This window comes from Dromiciops gliroides, chromosome 4 (assembly GCF_019393635.1).
Source record: "Dromiciops gliroides isolate mDroGli1 chromosome 4, mDroGli1.pri, whole genome shotgun sequence".
Lineage (NCBI taxonomy): Eukaryota > Metazoa > Chordata > Mammalia > Microbiotheria > Microbiotheriidae > Dromiciops > Dromiciops gliroides.
In genome coordinates this window covers 37,411,599-37,417,586 of record NC_057864.1, presented here as the reverse complement: position 1 = coordinate 37,417,586, position 5,988 = coordinate 37,411,599, and the positions used below count along the sequence as shown (strand labels likewise).

Here is a 5,988-nt window from a genome sequence, read left to right as displayed (position 1 = left end):
TGTGCAAATCCTTTAAATTTTATGTAAAGAAAATTGCCTCTTTTATTTCCTGTGATTCTCTCTATTCTTTGTTTAGTCATGAACTCTTCCCTATCCATAAATCCAAAGAGAAATTCTACCTTTATTTATTATTTTCAATGCAACTTTATTTGTATAATCTAAAAAGTATAAAAAGTATAGTTATTAACTATAAACTAGCACAAGACCGTGCTTGCCAGAAATCTGGAAGTATCAATCTGATTTGATATCATAATTCAAGATTTTTTTTTCCTTAGGGAGTATCATCACCTGGGAAGCAGAAGGAGCAGGAGGAAATACAATCTTCCAAGAAACAAAACCATTTTTCTATACTTTTCTGAGCTTGTTTCAGTTTAAACTGGCTCTGGATCAGATTATATTTGTCTAGATATTCAAACGTATTGTTTAAAAGAAGGTGATAAGAGGCTCTTGCATGTAATAATAGGCCTGTTGGAGGCCATCTTGTACGGTGTTTGGGCAGACATTGGACTTTAGACATGAGGTCCATGAAGGCAGACTCTAATTTCATGGCAATGCTCTGGCACATGTGCATAGTCAGGGCTTCCAGGAGCTGTATATTACCATCCCCATTTTCAGACTGGCTCCTATACCACTTGATCCACAGCTCAAATAGTGCCTCATGGTAATTCCGCTGATTCTCAGAACCTTGCTTGCTTTGACAAGTCAATTCAACTGTTTTATAGAGATGGTACGAGAGTTTTCTAATTATGTTCCTGATACCTCTGATGGTTTCCATATCATTCTTATATGCCTGGGGCTGGAGGCTGCTTGGCAGAGAACTTAGTGAGCTGAAATCCCCTTTGTCTCTTGAAGAGTCTTCTCCAAAATAATCTTCATCTTCCTCTGGAGATTCTTGGATATTAGCCAACTCATTTTGCAAAGAAGATCAGAAAATTCTAGGTTCGACTCCTAGCTGACTTGCCAACTAGTACAAGGAGCTGCTATCACCTCAGAGTCCCAGACCAAAAACTGTAATACTTTATTTATAATGTTATCATTCATGACTAGCTCATGTATTCATTTGGACTTTTATTTGTTTGTGATGTAAGGTGTTGATTTAGACCAAATTTTTGTCAAACCATTGGTTGGTTTTCCCAGCAGTTTTTGTCAAATAATGAGTACTAACCTCAGTAGCTGTAATCTTTGGGTTTGTTGAAGATTAAATCTATTAAGTCCACTTGCTTATGTATGTTATGTATCTAATATGTTCTACTGATTGATCATTCTATTTTTTAACCAATACCAAGTTATTTTGATGCTTATTATTTTGTAGTCTAGTTTGACATCTGGTACTAGTTCCCCCTTACTGCCCACTTTTCTCTATTATTTCCCTTGACATTCTTGACCTATTTTTCCCTCTGGATTGCTTTCATCTTTTTTTTCTAGTTCTGTAAGGCAATCCTTTGGAAATAATATGGTACTGAAGCTAATTAATCTTGGTAGCATTGTCATTTTTATTTTACTGACTCAGTTTACCCATGAGGAATTAATAATTCTTCAATTATTCGAGGCTGTATTTATTTCTATAAATAGCATTTAGTAGTTGTTTTCATATGGTTGTTGTGTGTATCAAGGTAGATAGACTATCAAGTACTTTGTATATTCTATAGTTATTTTAAAAGGAACTTCTCTTTTTCTTTCTATTGGGTTTGGTTAGTAATATTTCATTTGTTCTTTCTCAAATGAGCTAATCATAACTTATCATCCACAAATCCACAGTGAAACACAGAAACATATAGGGCCAACAACAAGGAAACTTTTTAGGCAGCAGCCAGTGAATAAGTGCCAAAGCATGGGGTGATTCTGTTCAGAGAAGACTTTTGTGCCAAAGTGGGATCAATGGTCAAAGATCAAATGAAATGGGTAAATATGAATTAAGAAAGATTGAATCTGGACATAAATTGAGTACATATTAGATAAACAGCCAGATTGGAGTAACACTACATTTTTGCCTTGCCAACAGATAAAAAGGAAGGGGAAGTTTGCATTGGTGAAATTATTATTCAGAAGAGATGGGATGCTGGTGTTGTCAAATAGAGAATCATGTAAAGTTGTTTCTGCTCAGATCTTCAGTAACTGTTCAAGGTTCAGCCTTCACTAGAAATGAATTGTGCAATTTTGTCAACATCACAAGTTCAATCGAGGCAACATCAGAGAGAGGAACTATGTATGGAAGAAATAAGGAAAAGATTTGTTTCAGTATTGGAATGTAAAGAGAAGAAACTGTGTATAAGACATGGAGAAGACAAGTAATGTTGCCGAGAAAAATAACTTCATAAGTCAACATATATATATATATGTTATACACATGTGTGTATACACACACACACACACACACACACATATATGGTTTTGACTTTTCTTTCAACTTAAACTCAATAAAAACTCCAGACAAGACAGACATCTGGCTCTTAATATTTTGTAAAAAAGATTTCATTCAATCCAATAAATGCTTATTAAACATTTAAGGCATTTATTAAACAAGTTTAAGACATTGTGTCAGGTGCTAGGGATTAAAAAAGTATAAAGGAAAATATGACACAGTTCCTGCCCTCAGGCAGCTTAATTTCTACTAGAAGGTAGAAGAGGTTATTTCCAATTTTTGATTTTGTGATTTTGTTACTTATACCCACTATCCCATCTGATCCTCAAAAGAACACTGTGAGGCAGGTAGTACAAATAATATCAATGTTTTGTAGATGAAGTTGAGGGTCATTTAATGTCATCTAAATGTTTTGTTAAACCAGTCATAGAAATGTTGAATAGCACAGGGTCAAGCACAAATAAATCCCTAAGGCGTGCCATAGGAAACCTATTTCCAAGGTACTTAACACAATTACTGAAACATAGTAAGAACTTAATAAATGTTTGTTGATGATAGTGAAAAATATTAATATTTGACCATTCTTTTGGTCTTTTGGATCCATTAAACCAAGTCTGAATCCATCTAATTAAACATTTTCTGGTCTATATCTCTCTATATTTTTCATTAGAAAGGTTAAGAGATTTTTCAAATGTTTTTCTTCCACTATACCTCTCTATCACCCCTACCTTTCACTGAGGATATTCCTCTAACTTTCTAGAGAAAATTGCAACCATTTGACAAGATCTCCCTCTTCTCTCATTCTTTTTTTTTGGGGGGGGTGGGGCAATGAGGGTTAAGTGACTTGCTCAGGCTCACACATCTAGTAAGTGTCTGAGGCCAGATTTGAACTCAGGTTGTCCTGAATCCAGGGCCGGTGCTTTATCCACTGTGCCACCTAGCTCATTCTTTTTAACATTATCTCCACTCTTGCCTCCTTTCCTCACCTCTGACAATGAGGCATTCACCGTCAAATCCAGGCCCTCTACATTTTTGCTTGATTCTATCTCCTTCCATCTTCTCTATTAAACTGAAACCTCAATCATCCCCTTTATCTCTTAAATCTTGTCTCTTCTGATCTATTGGTTCCTTCCCTACTGTCTTGAAATATGCCCAAGTCTCTCTCATATTTAAAAGCATTTAGAAAAATGTTATCTACAAAGCTCATAGAAACAAAAGTTATCTACATCTATTACCTCCATTTTCTCTCCTTCTCCTTCTCCCTCTCCCCTCAACCCTTTACAATCTATCTTCATTGTGGTCATTGCTCCTTTTCATAGATGCTCACTAATCATCTTTTAATTACATGTTCCATAATTTTGCCAGGAATTGAAGCAAAGATCAGTGGCTAATAATTTGAAGACTCCATAATCTTACTTAAAAAAAGCAAAAATTGATTTTATCAAAGTTTGTAGAATCTCTCCTGTTTTCCACAATCTTTCAGCTATCATTAATAATGATTCAGATATGATGTATTTTCTATAATCTACAATGAAGTACTTCTAGGATTGTTGATTCAAATTCATCAAGTACCTTTTCAAATATATATATGTATATATACACATACATACATATGTATGTATACGCGTATATATGTTTGTATGAATATATATGTGTATGCATATATACATGCATACATATATACACACATCCATATACATACACACACCTATATATACACATATATGTATATATAGGTGTGTGTGTGTGTGTATATATATATGGCAATGAGGGTTAAGTGACTTGCCCAGGGTCACACAGCTGGTAAATGTCAAGTGTCTGAGGCCAGATGTGAACTCAGCTCCTCCTGAATCCAGGGCTGGTGCATTATACACTGTGCCACTTAGCTGCCCAAACAAAGGATATTTTTAAAAGGAAAAGATGAAGAAAAAATCATTAAACCTGTAACTATATTTAAAAGTCTAAAATCATGGATTTTCCATTTCTGCAAAAAAAAGTAGGCTAGAGGGATATGTTTATTCTTTGTAATTTTACAATCTTCATTTTTGGTTGTATTGTGGATCTTTCCATTTAAATGTTTGTGGGGCAGCTAGGTGGTGCAGTGGATAAAGCACCAGCCCTGGATTCAGGAGGACCTGAGTTCAAATCCAACCTCAGACACTTGACATTTACTAGCTGTGTGACCCTGGGCAAGTCACTTAACCCTCATTGCCCCCCCCCCAAATCAAAACCAAATAAATGTTTGTTATTTCATATATTGTTTCCCTAATTGCATATATTAAATCCCCAATTAATGACATTTATTTTGTTTCTCATTCTTTGCTGCCACAAAATTGGTGATAAAATATTTTGGTGTAGATGGGTACTTTCTTCTCATCAGTTACCTTCTTGTAGTATGAGTGGTAGGAGAATATATGGGTCACTTTATTTTAATCACTTTATTTGTATAAGCACACAATTATTTCCAATATGGTTGTACTGATTCACAGCTTCACCAACAATGCATCAGTTACCCTATCTTCCCACAAACTCCAATATTGACTGTTTACATACTTTGCCATCTTTTTAATTTTCTGGGTGAGAGGTAAAACTTCAAGATAATTTTGATTTGTTTTTCTCTTATTATTAGTGACTTGGAACATTTTTTTCTATATGACTGTTAGTACTTTGAAATCTTTTAAGAACTTTTTGTTTATATCCTTTGACCACTTATCCTATTGGGGAATGACTTATTATCTTTTTTATACCTGTTAGTTGTCTACTCCCTCCCCCACCCCCTCATCTACATACACTGCATACCAAACTCTTAATTGAGATATTTGATGCATTTCCTCTCCCCCATCTAACTGCTTCCTTTCTTGTCCTAGATACACTAATTTTTGTGAGCACAAGCTTTTTTAGTTTCATGTAATCAATGTTATCTGTTCTCTTTTCCTTATTTGGTTAAGAATACATTCCCTGCATGTGGCTGTGAGAAGTATACAATCTGCTTCTCTTCTATTTTTTATGGAATCATCTTTAAAATTCAAGTTATGTTTGAATTTATCATGGAATATTATATAAGATTTTCATCTAAGCTTAATTTCTACCAGACTTATTTCCCATTTTCTTAGAAGTTCTTATCAAATAGGGAACTCTTTTCGAAGTAATTTATGTGTTCAAGTTTATTGAACACTGGATTATTGAATTCCATTGTTTCTGTTTCTATGTTGTTTTGTCTGTTCCATTGCTTTACTTCTCTCTTTTTTTAAGCCACACCAAGTGGTTGAGATGGCTGAGGCTTTACGATATAGTTTGGAGTCTGAAAGTGCTCTTCCCCATCTACCTTTTCCATTATTTATCGTGATATTCTAGGTCTTCCAAATGAATTATGTTATCATTTTATCCAATTGTGTAATGTATTCCTTTGATAGTTTTACTGTTATAGCATAAAAGCTATAAATTAACTTTGGTAGTATTGTCATTTTTATTATACTGGCATGTCTCAGCCTTGAGCACTGTACAAACCTTTAGATATTTAAGTTACTGTTTATTTAAGGAACATTTTGTAGTTGCACCAGATTTCAGAATATTTTATGCGTTTTGTAATTGTTTTGAATGGAATTTCCTTCTATTGTTATTACTAT

The 5,988-nt window shown here is 34.3% G+C and overlaps 1 pseudogene; it reads right to left on the bottom strand.

Moving 5' to 3' along the window:
• Window positions 1-271: 271 nt before the first annotated feature.
• LOC122754572 lies at window positions 272-3,029 on the bottom strand (annotated as a pseudogene).
• Window positions 3,030-5,988: the final 2,959 nt, after the last annotated feature.